This window comes from Panthera leo, chromosome D2 (assembly GCF_018350215.1).
Source record: "Panthera leo isolate Ple1 chromosome D2, P.leo_Ple1_pat1.1, whole genome shotgun sequence".
NCBI lineage: Eukaryota > Metazoa > Chordata > Mammalia > Carnivora > Felidae > Panthera > Panthera leo.
In genome coordinates, this window is record NC_056689.1 from 78008148 (window position 1) to 78024935 (window position 16788).

A 16788-nucleotide genomic window follows, 5' to 3' on the forward strand; every position below is an offset into this window, starting at 1 on the left:
TTCACTAAGCTCTTTAGAACTGGCTTTTATATTTCACCAAGAGATACCAGAAATTTGTTTGCAGTGCCAGAGAACTTGCCCTTTTCTCAGCTTTAGTTGTGTGCCTGCGAGGTGCTAGCTATCACTAACCAATGTTTTCTTTTCTTTGTAGCTGCTGAAATAACAATGGAACCCATTACCTCTGAGGAAGAGCAAACAGCAACAGGTACTTAAGAAAGCAGCTTTTTTTTGAGTTTATACTGAAGCTTTATATCTTCTAATTTATTCAAGTTTACAAGTTATTTCTAGAAACTGGAAAAAAATGTAAATTTAGTAACAAACATTGCTAGGAGTCTCCAGTCCCTAGCAGCATCCTTGAGGTAGCTAAGTAAAGATGTTTCTGAGAATATGCTCCCAGAACTACAGATCAACAGCATATTAAGATGAATTGCGAGCGCTAACACACGTGACGCGCACGCGCGCGAGCGCGTACACACACACACACACACACACACACACACACACACGTTCTATGGCCCAATGAATTTAGGAAACATTGCATTAAACAAATTAAACAGGTGCCTTTGCTACAGGACGTCTACAAGTCTTTAATATACAATTAACTCTATAAAATCCCCACTAGAGGGCGCCTGGGTGGCTCGGTAGGTTAAGTGTCTTGAGTTTGGCTCAGGTCATGATCTAAGTTGGTGAGTTCGAGCCCCGCTTCTCTCTCTCTCTTTCTCTCTGCCCCTCCCCCCGCATCTCTCCCCCTTTCTGCCCCTCCTCCACTCATGCACACTCTCTGTGTCTCTCAAAAATAAATAAACATTAAAAAAGGTTTTTTAAATCCCCACTAGAAGTCACAGCAGGCAATGCTCATAAAATATACTCCACCCAAATCCCCTTTCCCTTATGTACCATCTCTTAGGAGGTTCTCTGCATAATATCAGTAAGGAAAATGTAAAATCTGGGAGTAATACATATGCTACCACAGTATTCTAATCAAAATAAAATGCAGGGTGCCTGGCTGGCTCAGTTGGTGGACATGCAACTCTTGATCTCGGGGTTGTGGGTTCAAGCCCCACGTTGTGTGCAGAGATTACTTAAAAACAAAATATTTTTTAAAAATTAAAATGCCTAGTTCCTCATGTCTCTGAATGTCTGAATTGAAGGTCGCTGTCCTCCAATACCCATGCTGCCTAAAACAAGCTCTCCCCACATCTCTTCTGTCCATTTCTCAAGGTAGGGTCCCCTGGTCTCCACAAGAAGGCATATCCTGCGTATTTGTATTTTTTTCTTTTGACATCCCTTATAATGCACCTCATATTATAGTTACTTGTACACAGATTCTAGCTTCTGAGTTTAAGACTTTTATTTATTTTTAAAAATTTTTAAAGTTTATTTATTTATTTTGAGAGAGAGAGAGAGTAGAGGAGGGGCAGAGAGAGAGAGGGAGAAAGAGCATCCCAAGCAGGCTCTGTGTTGTCAGCGCAGAGCCCAATGTGAGGCTCGAACTCACGAACTGTGAGATCATGACCCGAACCTCAATCAAGAGTCGGACGCTTAACTGACTGAACCACCCAGGCACCCTGAGTTTTAAGGCTTTTAAGTGCAAGCACTCTGACTCAGTTTCTTTGCATTGAATACGTATTTGTTATTCATGGTGGCACACAGCATCATTAATTTGCAGAGGCTTATTTTATTGCCTTTAGGTCTCCTTAAGTATGATGTTCTTAAGTTTATGTTCTGTTTCTTAAAGACTTATTTCTACCGAGCCAAGGATTCAAGGATAAGTTTACCACGAATATCTAACAGACGACTAAAAAGACTAAACCATCTTATTTGATGGTGACTTAGATGAATCAAAAGAAAACACAAAGCTCCGGAAGGGTCTCAGAATGAATCCTTCAGGCAGTGTGTCCGCTTCCTTCTTTCTGCTCTACTGACTGACGGTGACCTAGCTTTGTGTTCCTCCTAGCTGATGGCTTCTCAGAGCCCTCACTGACCACAGCCTCTGCGGCCTTGACTCCTCTACCTGCAGATATGGGAAACAGTTCCTGGGAAATTAAGGGCTGATGGAAAGCAGGGAGAGAGGCATTTCTCCAAACTGGAGTGAACGCGGGAGCCAGCGCACTTACATATTACGGCATTTAGAGCAATTTTCTTCACCTTTTTTCACCTTTTGGTTCACCTCAATTTCTTCATCTGTAAAATGGAAACCCATGCCGCGCCACATGGGGTTGCAAAGATTAAGAGAGAAACGTTTAAGTTAGTGGCTCTCAGAGGCTCTGGCATTTCACTCACAAACAACATATGTCAGTTCCTGACTCAGTTTCCTTTACATAGTAAAGCCATAAAGAAAGGTTATGGGGGACAAAGGGACCAAGTTGCTGTGAGACTAATGTAGTCTGGACAACAGAAGTCCATTTAGATACGATCTGCGTATGGATCCTTCCTATTTCATTAGATATATTGACATTTCCCATTTCTAGGCTATCCATGGCAGAGGAATAACATGGATAAAGTGACTAAAAGAACCTGGGAATTCTGAAAATTTCTTGAAAAAGAGTTTCATCCTTTGCAAGGGGAGATTTAGTAAAGACTCGTTGAAGCGATTTGAATCTGAAGATTATTCTGACTATTCTTAACTATGCGGGTACATGTGGACTGTGTGATCTTACATGTTTGTAAACTGGGGACATGATGACCTAGGGATTCAAAAGGATGAAGGAAACCCTCCAGATATGGGGGGGCCGGTCCCCCAGTGTTTCTGCTGCTTGTGCATCTCCAGGAGCCTGGATGGCCGTGAGGCTGGTGAATGGCACAGGGAGGTGCTTGGGCCGAGTGGAGGTTCTCATCCAAGGCACGTGGGGGACCGTGTGTGATGACCTCTGGGACCTGGCCGAGGCCACAGTCATGTGCCGCCAGCTGCAGTGTGGCCAGGCCGTGGCGGGACCCATGGAGGGGCGGGGAGCACTTTGGGGCAGGCTCCGGGAAGATCGTGCTGGACGATGTGCAGTGTGTGGGCGGCGAGAGCCACCTGGGGCAGTGCGCGCACAGGCGTGAGTCCGGGCACGACTGCGGGCCCATGGAGGATGCCAGCCAGCGTCGCGTGCTCAGGGGAGGAGCTGTCACCTCCCAGGATGTCACTGCTTTTATGCACCCTCAGGCATTGTCAACCTGTGTCGAAATCAAGTCATTAAGCAATGTATTGAATAAACTCCATATTGCAAGCATTATTATAATAAGCCATGCCCATGCCTTTCCATCTTCAGGTGCTAATGGCCCACCAGCCCCCAACCCCACCTCAGGTTCTGAAGCTGCTTCCTCAATGTACACACTCACAGGTGGGTCATCTGTCCTTGCTGCTTTTGCTTTTGGTTCTATTTACCCTCTAGAAGATGCTTCCTCAATCTATACTCCGGTAGAGGCACTTAGAGATGGCAGAGCCACCTCTACTGTGCAAGGGTTGTAGATAAGAATAAAAGAGGGCATGACATTTTACAAAACGAGACGCTTATCCATCACCTGGCACTCTCAAAGTGTTCCTTTTCTGTCTCTCAGTTGTTATTCCTGGGAAATCCAAATTGTATTCCACTGGTTCCAGACTCTAACCAAGTTTAAAAGAACCCAACAGGTTAAAAGTATTATAAAAAGCACATGATGCCCAGAGCATCTGACCATCTATCAGATGCTGGCAGTGGGCCAAGCTTACTCAAATTGGTGCCTACAAGGATGGAGAAAGCTGCAGAACTCCCAGTGCTGAGGCACCCAGTGTGAGTGCTGTTCTTGCATCCGACCTGTGCTGGGTCTCCATCTCCTCTGGCAGCAGCTACGGCACCTGTGGGTTATTACTGAAGGTTAAGGCCAGCTCCACCAGCACCATGTTTCCAACTAAAAAAATGAAACCACAAACCCATTCTCTGCACTAAATATCCAGTTTGCTGCATTAATTGCTATTTGACATTCTAAACACTGATTTTCCCCAACTGACCCCATGATGATATATGGCAGTGAGATCACTTGAATTGATGTTTTATAAGGCAAAATGAGGAACAAGAGTTGCTGAAAATCTCACATTGCTTAGGTAACACATAGTCTAGATAAATTGGCCAAACACCTAGGACAAGCCTAAAAAGTCCAATCATCGACACAAATGCCATGTTGCCATGATTGCACACAGTTGATTGTTTTCTAAAAGAGAAAGAAGAGAGATGGAAACAGAGAGACCCAGAAATGGACTCATGGGCATTCAGAGAACTAGAGTGTACAGACCATGGGGAATATTCCAAAACCTCATCTTAAAGACTGGATAACTAAGTTTAAAGACAGGGTGAAGTGAGGGTTTCTCTGCCTAAAACTTTGTGGAGGAAACCAATGGAAGACTCAATGTCATATTTGAGTCTGACTTTTCGGGATGTTCTCATTGTAAACATCTTCCTTTCCTACATTTAGGAGGTTCTTGGCCACAAATGATGTCCCTGTTTGTATCATTTATAGGTGATGGACTGTCAGCTACCATCCCCACAACAGGCCCTTCTATCCTTCACTCTACACTCATACCAGCAGGTAATGCCTCTCTGTGACTTGCTTCATGTTTCCTGAGCATCTGTTCTGTGCCATGCACAGAATTAAGGGCTTTCACAATATTGTTGCTCCATAATAACCATAAAGGAAGGCACGATTTCCAACATTTCATAAATGCATAAACAGAGCTCAGAAAAGACAGATCAACAGAAGGCACTGTGTGACAACACTAGAGTCACACAACCATATGTGGTAAAGGCTCACCCAGACCTGCCCAACTACAAGGATCACTGCGGTTGTTTTCACTGTGTTTTTCTTGATGACATGATTGAAGTTACCTCGGGAGTGCTAGAGAAGGAAGGTGTGAACAAGAATTAACTGCTCATCCCAAGATGATTTGAGAAAATGATATGGAACGGTTAAATGTTAAGAATACTATTAGGCTCTCTACCACAGAGAATCGCTACAATAAAATATATGAAAGACAAAATGTCACCTATTGATTTCCATTTTCCCTGCACTGCTCCATTTGAGCAAAATTTATCTCCTCAGCTATGTCTAGGCCTTCTCGTTAGCATATATGCTAATGCCTCTTCGCCTTTAATTACAGACCTAACATTTCCAGGGGCGCCTGGGTGGCTCAGCTGGTTAAGTGTCCAACTCTTGATTATGGCTCAGGTCATGATCTCATGGTTCATGAGATAGAGTCCCACATCAGGCCCTGTGCTGACAGCGCAGAGCCTGCTTGGAATTCTCTCTTTCCCTCTCTCTCTTACCCTCCCAATGCTCACTTGTTCTCTCTCTTTCTGTCTCTCAAAATAAATAAATAAACTTTAAAAAAATTTTAAAAAAGAACTATCATCTCCACAAGCCATATCTCCTATATGAACATCACCAGGTAATAAACAAACAATTCCTTTAAATATTCCCTGGGGATATTTACTTCCAGATCTATTGGGCCACATTGCAGAAGACAAGTCCTCTCAGTAAGAATAAATAGAAAAAAAACAATTAAAATAAAGTAATCTAAAAAGGCTGTTCTTTTACTGTAGATGATGAAGATTATGTCAAGAGACAGCATTTCTGAAAACTTGAACTGTTATTACCTAACAGTATACCCCAATATAAGAAATCTCTTAGAGAGTTAGATCTCCAGTCTCTGTCTTCCTCGTATCTCCCCAGGAGCCATCGTGGCCGTGAGGCTGGTAAATGGCACAGGGAGGTGCTCGGGCCGAGTGGAGGTTCTCATCCAAGGCACATGGGGGACCGTGTGTGATGACCTCTGGGACCTGGCCGAGGCCACAGTCGTGTGCCGCCAGCTGCAGTGTGGCCAGGCCATGGCGGCACCCACGGGGGCCCACTTCGGGGCAGGCTCCGGGAAGATCATGCTTGATGATGTGCAGTGTGTGGGCAGCGAGAGCCATCTGGGGCAGTGCGTGCACAGGGGTGAGGCCAGACACAACTGCGGGCATCTGGAGGATGCTGGTGTCGTCTGCAGAGGTAAGGGGCTGTATCATTTTTTTTAACCCCACATCACTTCTTTGTCTCCTTTCAGACATTTCTCAATGATTATTTTAATGACTCATATTATAAATGGCACCATAGGCCTTAGCATGTGGATTTCTTCTGGCCATCAGGTGCTGATGGTTCACCAGGCCCCACTCCAACCACAGAGCCTGAAACTGCCACCCGAGCATACACACTGTCAGGTTGGTCCATTCTTTGCATGGTTCTTTTGCTTTGAAGATTTTCCTCCTTAGAATGTCCCTTTCCTGGGGCGCTTGGGTGGCTCAGTCGGTTGAACGTCCGACTTCGGCTCAGGTCATGATCTCATGGTATGTGGGTTCGAGCCCCACGTCGGGCTCTGTGCTGACAGCTCAGAGCCTGGAGCCTGCTTCAGATTCTGTGTCTTCCTCTCTCTCTCTGCTCCTCCCCTTCTCACACTCTGTCAATCTCTCTCTCGGAAAATAAATTAAAAACATTAAAAAAAAAAAAATGTTCCTTTCCTAAACCAAGTTAGTCGGGTCTTTGCATGGAACAACTCCAGGGAGCACCACCCTCCTAGAATGCACCGTGGATTCTATCACCATGCAGGTCACCACATGTGGTACATGGATGGCGATTTCTGGGCTTGTGCAGCCCAGTGGTCCTGCATGGTTGAGTCACTCCAGGGTAGAGTGACACCAGCAACAGCCATTCTACATCATATCACATCATACAGAGGGGCACAGAGCAGAAGGGGAATCAGGTTTCTCGTTTCACCACTTAGACCTCTTAAATAATTCTTGAGCTTGCCTAAACAAAACCTGGACGTTGAGAATATTTAGTTGTCTCTAAAGGGTTCAGAGGCTCAGTCAATTAAAATAAAGTAAGTTGAGATTGAGTTAATTTCTACCAAATAAAATTTATGGTGATCAAGATGTATTTTAAAAACTGCTGATAGATTCACGTATTAGCAGATATTTGTATGATCAGTATGTAGCATCCTTTTAATTTCAGGAATCTGAAAAATACAAAAACAAATAAGTGGTTAGAAGAGGACACAGCATATAAAAATGAATCATTTCTCCCTCTGTAGGTATTTGATAGGAGAACAACAAAGCCTGTTTCCTTAAATACATGATAACATGGGTGTCACAATAAAATAGTTGCTACTGAAATTCCCACTGGCATTGGCCACACATCACAAGATCCCCTTCTTCACCTTCATTGGAACTGAGTCTCAGTTGCTTTGCCATTAGGAGTAAAACTTCTGGTGTGTATTTGACATACTAAGACTGATTGTACATTGTACCTTGTACAATGAACCACGTGGCCAACTAAAAAATTAAATCAATTATGTGATTTTTTTTTCTTTTTCTATTACAACTCACTTTAAATAACCACTTTGATGGTTTAACTGATTTCTAGATAGTCTAGTCACAAATTATTTAAACTGATCAAAATAATTAAGTGGCTAGCCAATCATTTACATATATAAAATAACATTATGAGAAGTCTCAAACTCACTGACAAATGTAAAAATAATATCATGAACCCCTGAATATCCAATACTAAGTTTTATCAAATCCTAATATTTTGCTCTGTTTGAGCATCTTTTTAAAAAGATGTTTGAGATCTTTTTTAAAAGAAACAATACAACAGCACATTAAAAGGATCATACGTTGCGATCAAGTGGGATTTTTCCCTGGGTTGTAAGGGTAGTTCAACATATACAAATCAATGAATGTGATATACCACATTAATACAATTAAAGAGTTTTTAAAATGGGTGAAATGGGTGAAGGGGATTAAGAGTTCGCTTATCATGACGAGCACTGAGTAATGTATAGAATTGTTGAATTACTATGTTGTACACTTGAAACTAATGTATCACTGTATGTTAATTATAGAAGGATTACAATTTTTAAAAATAATTAAATAAATAATTTTTAAAAATAAATCACATAATCATCTCAATAGATGCAGAAAGTGCATATGACAAAATTTAACACCATTTCATGATGAAAATACTTAACAACCTAGATGTAGAAGGAACGTACCTCAACATAATAAAGGCCATATATAACAAGACCTCAGCTAACACAATGGTGAAAATTTGAAAGCTTTTCCTTAAAGATCAGAATAAAAGACAGGGATGTTCTCTTGCCACTTCTATTCAATATAGTACTAGACTTCCTAGTCAGAGCAACTAGGTAAGGAAAAGAAATAATAGAAATTCAAGTTGGAAAGGAAAAAGTTAAATTATCTGTTTCCAGATGACCTGATCTTACATATAGAAAACTCTAAGCACTCCAGAGAGAAAAAAAAAAAATGTTAAAACTAAAAAATGAATTTAGTGGGGCGCCTGGGTGGCTCAGTCGGTTAAGCGTCCGACTTCGGCTCAGGTCACTATCTCGCGGTGTGTGGGTTCGAGCCCCGTGTCGGGCTCTGTGCTGACTGCTCAGAGCCTGGAGCCTGTTTCAGATTCTGTGTCTCCCTCTCTCTCTGACCCTCCCCCCTTCATGCTCTGTCTCTCTCTGTCTCAAAAATAAATAAACGTTAAAAAAAATTTAAAAAAAAATGAATTTAGTGAAGTTACAAGATACAGAATCAACATACAGAAATCAATTGTGTTTCTTTAACAATGAACCATCTAAAAAGAGAATTAAGATAATCCCATTTACAGTATCATCAACAAAAATAAAATTACTTGGGCATAAACTTAGCTAAAGAGGTAAAAGATCTGTAACTGAAAACTATAATTGATGATGTAAATTAAAGGAAATACAAAAAATGTAAAGATATCCCATGTCCATGGATTGGAAGACAAGATATTGTTACAATGGCCATCCTATCCAAAGAGATCTACAGATTCAAAGCTCTTTCCATCAAAATGCTAAGGGTAATTTTTACAGAAGTAGAGAAAACAATCCTAAAATTCATATGAAACTACAAAAGACCCAGAATAGCCAAAGTGATCTTGAGAAAGAACAAAGCTAGAGGCATTGAACTCCCTGATTCCAAAATGTATTAAAAACCTACATTATGGTACTGGCATAAAGATAGGCCTATAGACCAATGGAACGGAATAGAGAACCCAGAAATAAACCCACGTATATATAGTGAACTAATCTTTGACAAGGGTACCAAGAATACACAATGGAGAAATGATGGTCTCTTCAACAAATAATATTGGGAGAAATGAATATCCATGTGCAAAAAAAGAAATTGGACCCCTGTGTTATACCATACACAAAAATTAACTCATCGTAGATTAAAGACTTAAACATAACACCTGAAATTATAAAATTCCTAGGAGAAAACATAAGGGAAAGTCTTCTTCACACTGGTTGGCAATAAATTCTTGGATATGACACCTGAGACAGGCAACAAAACCAAAAATAGGTAAACGGGACTGTATTGATCTGAAAAGCTTCTGCACAGCAGAAATAACAATCAACAGAATTAAAAGGCAACCTATGAAATGGGAGAAAGTATTTGCAAATAATATATCTGCTAAGGGGTTAATTTCCAAAATCTATGTAGAACTCCCAAAATTTAATAGCAAAAAAATCAAATAACCACATTAAAAAGTGGGCAAAAGACTTGAACTGACGTTTCTCCAAAAAGAAGATAAAAATGTCCAACAGGTATATGAAAAGATGCTCAACATCATTAATTATTAGGGGAAATGCAAATCAAAACTACAATGAGATATCACCTCGTGCCTGTTAGGTTGGTCACTATTTTTAAAAAGAGAAATAATAAGTATGGCGAGGTTGTAGAGAAATTGGCACCTTGCACACTGTCCATAGACATGTAAAATGGTTCAGCTGCTATAGAAAACATTTCAAAGATTCTTAAAAATTAAAACTAAAACTGGCATATGATCCAGCCATCCTACTCCTGAGTAATATACCCGAATGAATTGAAATCAGGCTCTCAGAGACATCTGCGTGGCCATGTTCATTGCAGCAACATTCCCAATAGCTAAGATATGGAAAAAACCCACACGTCCATCAACAGGTGAACAGATAAAGACCATGTGGTACCTATATAAAGTGAATATCGTTCAGCCTTAAAAAAAAAAAAAAAAGAAGGAAATTCTGCCATTGGCAGCAATATAGCTGAATCTGGAGGACATAATGCTGAGCAAAATAAGCCAATCACAGAAGGATAAATATTGCATGATTTCACTTATATGAGGCATTTCAAATAGTCAAGCTCACAGAAGCAGAGAATAGAGTGGTGCTTGTCAGGGGTCCAGGGGAGGGAGTTCAATGATAGGAAGTTTCAGTTATGCTTGATGAATAAATGCTGGAGATCCACCATACAATATAGTGTAAGTAGTTAAATTTGAGCGGTGCCTGCGTGGCTCAGTGGGTTAAGCGTCCGACTTCTGCTCAGGTCATGATCTCACCGTTCCCGAGTGCGAGTCCCACGTGGGGCTTTGTGCTGACAGCTCAGAGCCTGGAGTCTGTTTCAGAGTCTGTCTCCCTCTCTATCTCTGCCCCTCCCCCACTCATGCTCTGTCTCTCTTGCTCTGTCTCTCAAAAATAAACATTAAAAATTTTTTTTTAATTTGCTAAGAGGATGCATACCATGCTAAGTGTTCACAACAACAACAACAACAAAAAAAAAAAGGAGGGGAAAATACAAAGAAATTCTGGGAGTTGTTGGATATGTCTATTACCGTGACTGTGGTGATAATATTGCAAGTGTTTGTGTATGTTTGAACCCAATAAGCTGTACACAGTAAATACATGCAGCTCTCTGAGCAGCAATGATGCCTTGATAAAGCTATTTTAAAAAGGAGGCAGAACAGGGGCACCTGGCTGGCTCAGTCAGTAGAGCATGAGACTCTTGCCCTCAACGTTGTGAGTTCAGGCCCTGTGCTGGGGGTGGAGCCCACTTTTTTTAAGTAAATAAATAATTTTTTAAAAAGGAAGCAAAACAATACTTTATTGCCATTTTACGAGTTAATAAGATGAAAACAGGGCTGTCTTCATGCCCTATGGAAGCCTCACACGGCTTTGGCTACTCAGAGCCAAGATAAAGCCACCAAACATCGAAATGGAAAACACTCAGCTGTGTAATTGACTGCATATCTCTGTGACAGGACACATCTGGGCTGCTCCTCAAAGGAAATGAGGGAAAAGATCTACCACTGGTTCTGTGGGCACTTAGAGAACCGGAGTGTGCCAGGCGAGGGCATACCATCCACCCGTGAGCCTTTTACCCCACAGTGGGGTCTGATACCCACGTTGGGTGGGTGTGCCAGGAAAGGCAGAGAGCAGACCCAGACCATAGCAGGACAGACTTGCGCCTAGGCTTCTGTTGGGGCCTGTCTGAAGTTCCCCCTCCCCGTGTGGGGAGGTCGCATCTAGCGGTGAACAAGGCCTCTCTTTGCTTTACAGACACAGACGAAGTGCTGACAGCAGCCGTGCCCACCACACAGCCTGCGACACTTCCCATGATGGCCATTCTAGCAGGTGGGTTGCTATTTGTTCTGCGGGGAATAGGGGTGAGGGCACTGTGTGCGGGGCAGTGGACTGGCCCCTTCCTGGGCCCGCTGACCACAGCCAGGAGAGGACTCCTGGCCTGCGTAAGAGCAGAGCCAGGAGCCGACATTTCTACCTGACCGTGACCTTCAAGCTGGCTTGGTGTTCAAATCTTTGTCTTTCTTTCTTTCTCATTTTTTTTTAAAGCGTATTTATTTATTTTGAGAGGGAGACATAGAGAGTGCAACTGGGGGAGGGACAGAGAGAGAGAGGGAAAGAAGGAGAATCCCAAGCAGGCTGTACAGGGTCAGTGCACAGAGCAGCCCGATGAGGGGCTCGAACGCATGAAACCGTGAGATGGTGACCTGAGCCGAAATCAGGAGTCGGGTGCTCAACTGACTGAGCCACCTAGGCACCCCTGAAACTTAGTCTTTCTGAAGTTGAAATTAGGGGATGTCCCAATTACTGGGAATGCTTCTGTTCATCCCTGCTGACAGGTGATGGATTATATGCAACCACAGACACAACGGAGCCTGCGGCCCTGCCATCCACACCCACGCCCCTGGCAGGTAAGTCCTTGGGAAAATGCGGGGGGCGGGGGAGCTAATGTTTGTGGAACAACCAAAATGTAATAAAGCAGAGAATCGGATGCTTTCATACAACTGACAGTTCATTGAGTGCTCACAAGAACCTCCCAGCATTATTCTCCCACAACCCTCATCATTGGCTCATAAAATGAGACACAGAAAGGATCATTTTCTAGCATTACCCACCTAGAACATGGTGAAGCCAAGATCTGGGCATGTAGCAATCTGACTCCAAACCCATGTGACTACTAGTCTTTTGGGGGGCGGGGGGGGGGCGGTGCGGAGACAGTATGTCCAAAGCTACCTCTGGACTACTGGAAAGAGAACATTCTTACAAGCCTAATTGTACAGTGCAGGTGCATTAGGACCATAGCCAGGAAACGGGGGTGTCAGCTGGTAATCACTTACTCAGTAGGTTTTAGTATAAAATTCCTAATGGGAAAAACTTATAAATTTATAGCTTCCAGGGTGACAGACAGGCAAAATGTACCCTTTTAATATGCCTAGAACTCTGTATTAGGAATGAGCCCCAGCCCGTCTCTTCCTTCTTCACCCTGGGGTACCTGCCTGCACATCTGCTTTACAAAGAGGAAAAACTCGTTGTACCATTTGGGTATCTGAAGGTTGGTTCCACAATAACTCACATGATAACTGAATTTTTCCAGGTCAGGTGTCATCAAATGTTTATTTTTCAAGTTTATTTATTTATTTTGAGAGAGCCGTTGGGGCTCGTTGCAGAGAGAGGAGCAGAAAGAGAATCCCAAGCAGGCTCTGCACTGTTAGCATGGAACCCGATGTAGGGCTCAAACTCACAAATCGTGAGATCATGACCTGCCCTGAAATCAAGTCAGATGCCTAACCAACTGAGCCACTCAGGCTCCCCTCAAGTGTTTGTATTTCCAAATAAACGCTATGGTGGGAGTTTATGGCTGTGTGTAGATATTCTGTTGCTTCCTAAAGCGTATCACACAGCAGTCACACATCACCTCCTCTGTTTCGAGCCCCAGCTTGAGCCACTTCTTGATATCCCTGGGTCCCTGAGCATTTTTGCTTTCAGAGACCCTTATACCTAATTATATTTTATGACCGCGTTGGTATAAAGACAAATGGAATATAGACTAGACTGAGGTCATCTTTTTGTTCTAATTTTAAAGAAATTAAGACATTTTTAGGGGCCTTTAGCAGTCACCTGGGCCCCAGGCAGTGTGCCCACCACATCTGATTGATGAATCTGTCTGCTCCTCTGGGTTGTTCTGAATAACTAGCAGGTCTGAACTCACCACCACCACCCCAAGCCCATTTGGGAAGGAGGAAGGACATGACATTTTTGCCTACCACAAAGTTGTTTCAAATAGGAGGCAGGGGTGGATTCTGCCTTACTTTACAGCTTCCTGGGGGACAGAATCGATTGGCCGTGGGGAGGGCCACCCCAAGGCAACATCCTTGGAGCTGGGCTCAGTAAGCCAGGCTGCCTGTTAGCAGCAATGGCTCACAGCAAGCCGGCCTATTTTGGCCCAAGGGTGCTCACAGGAGCCTTGTTGAAAAGAGGTTTAACTTTCAGGGAACAGTGCACACATTTCCTGGTAGGACTGAGTTGAAAACAGTAGGCGATAGTCTCACTGCGGTGTTTCCATGCTTTTCCAGAGCGATGTGGGGAGGGTGTCCACAGAGCAAATTCTGACGGCCCAGGAGAATTGGGACTTGTAAAGGGGAGCTTGACCTCTAACCTTTCGGCAGGCTTCCTCACCTTCTCTTCTGAGCATAATCTCCTTGTGATTAGGCTGACAGTGCACATTTGCATTGCAATTTTACTCACGTGTATATTCTAACTGATCTCAAAAGAACTGGTATGTTAGAGAAATATTACTACTTATATTATTGTATTGTATTGTAGTGTGTTGTATTCCTACTCCTATTTTGTAAGCTAGAGAGCTATTCATACAATGAGACATAGACCCTTATAAACTCCTCGTTTAAATAAGAAATCTAGTGGGATTGGGGATTCTGCTTTTTATCTCTTTCGTGTAGGGAACTGGGAGGTGCCAAAGATCACTGTTGGCTTAACAGAGAAGCACGCCAGGCTTTTTAGAACCTTCTAGAATGCAGAATGTCAATATAAATATCATGGCCAGGGCAACAAATAAAACAACCATTAGATTGCAGACCCTTTCACTAGACAGAAATAATCTGTGATTATTAAATTTTAAAAATTTTATCTGCAAAGACAACTTTATGCAGCAAAATAGTATCTGTTTTTCTCTAACTGAAAAGAAAGACTTTTCCTTACTGCTTTACCTTGCTGAGATCTTTCTCCTCGGCAGCAGTGAGGAGCTGTTAGAATCTCTCTGGTTAGCATTGAGGGAAAAAAGCAAGTCTGAGTAACTCCACACTTATAATAAGGATCACAAAACAAAGAAAGAATTTTGATAAAAGGAATGCGAGCATATATATTTTGCATCTATAGAAACAGATCTTCAAAAAAATAAACAGATCTTCATCTCTAGTAAATTAAAATTTATTATAAAAATCCTTTAGGGTGGAAATCCATTACTCCTTAATAAATTCCTATATTAAATCAGCAGAAGAAAATAGAATATCTTTCTTCTAAGTATAAGACATTATTTTCTTTTCTTTTAACTCGGTTGCTTTTTGTTTGGTGTTTTGGTATTTCTGTTTTTACTTTAACTATTGAATTATTAGCTCTAGATTAGCCTATACTCACGTATAGTAATATAATTTTTTTAATATAAATTGGTACTTTTAGTATATCCTGCATACATTTTCATGCTTAAATATTTCAAAATAAAATGCATCTTATTTTTAAAAATTTTTTATGTTTATTTTATTTTTGAGAGAGAGAGAGAGTACAGGGGAGGGGCAGAGAGAGAGGGAGACACAGGATCCGAAGCAGACTCCTTCCTTCCTTCCCTCCTTCCTTCTTTCCTTCCCCTTCCTTCCTTCCTTCCTTCCTTCCTTCTTTCCTTCCTTTCTTCCTTCCTTCCACCAAGGTGCTCTATGCATGTGCATTAACAACTACACGGTGCTAACAGACTGACTGTCATGCAGCCTTCCTTCTCCAACTTCACCCACTACCTTGGTTCTATACCCACAAACTAGTAATCTGATTCTTCTGGGAGTTCTCTCTAGTTTTTATTTTGTTTCCTACTAAATAAATCTCACTAAGATTTCTTGGATGGGCTAGGGAACCAGATTTCCTAATTTCAAACACTGGTTCCCCAGAATTGTGTGATCTTGGGCACATTACTCAACTGCTATGTGCCTTAATTTCCTCACCTACAATATGGGTACTATAATAGAATATATTTGCCTGTAATACATCCATGAGTGTCTATATACATGTATACACAGTATTATTTATATATACACATCTACACACACACACATAGATACACAGATGTGGCTGGAGGACCACCGTGGAGGTTAAAGATGCTGAAAGCATCGTTTACTTAGTGCTGGACACCAAGAAGTCTATATAAACGTTAGTTCTATAATAACTATCGCCATCATTGTTGTCATCAAATATTTACCTTTTGCTGAGGTGAGAGAACTGACCTAGAGAAACTTAAACACACTGAGAAGTGTGTTTAAATGTTTGACTTTCAAACATCAGCATCTGCATTAGGCCTGGCCTTTCTCCCAGGGTCGTGGCTAGGTTCCGGGAGACAGTCCCCTGAGGAAATAGAGCCCAAGTGCATGGCACTTCCCTCACCCTGGCTCGTGCCACACTCCATTGGTCAAGAAAGTCACAAAGGCCCACCTGGTTTTACGAAGGGATGATACAGAGACTCCTCCTTCCGACATGGGACTGTCAAGATTCCAGAGGGCTCGAGGAACGGGAGAGATTTTGTAGACACCTTTAGAAAATACAATTGACCACTATGCCCTTCTTTGCCAGCACCTCAATCCTACATTGGTTGGCATTCTCTTCCTCCAAACACATCACCTACGAGGTTTCTCTGGTCTCTAGTTTCTAAAAAGAACGTGCTGGGATTTTCCCATCAGCTCTTCCTATTCTTCCCGTTTTCTCTGTCCTTGCAGATTACATTTTAAGGCCTTTCACATGCTTGTGGAAGGAGAGGAAATGAGTTCATTTAGTCAAATCATGTTGCAGTTGAAGCCCCTACAGGTTTCCCTTCCACGTGAACTTGCCCCTCCTTTCACTCTGTCTGGGGCGAACCTCCTTCCTTTATGATCGACCTGCAGAAATCATCTTCCTGTTTCAAAGCCAGTCCTACATAAACTGATCTCTCAAAGCAGATGAAATGTCTGTCACCAATAGTGTTGTTAGACTCCTAGAGGTATCCCTCTTACTTGCCCTGATAGCGCAAAGTGTGTGGTTTCTCCATCCTGTCACTGATTGTAAATCCTGAGGGGTGAACTCTATCAACTTTTTCCCCTATTAGGCATTAAGGGAATGTTCTATGGTTAAAAATACCACTGTGCTGGCGGCAAAGAAATGTCTTTAGTGCAAGAAAGAGCACTCTTTAATCTCCAGATTACACCGTACTGGGCAACTCCCATGGAAATACTCTGGTCAGCTGTCCACAAAGCCATGGCCATCACATCCAGATGGCCCTCAAGTCAAGGATTCCCTGAAGTTCTTCTGCCGTCAGTGGGACAGGGATACGTGTGCAAGGCTGAGACCCAAGGACCTCTGCCTTTCCCCCTCCAGAAGCCAGATGTTGCTGTTCA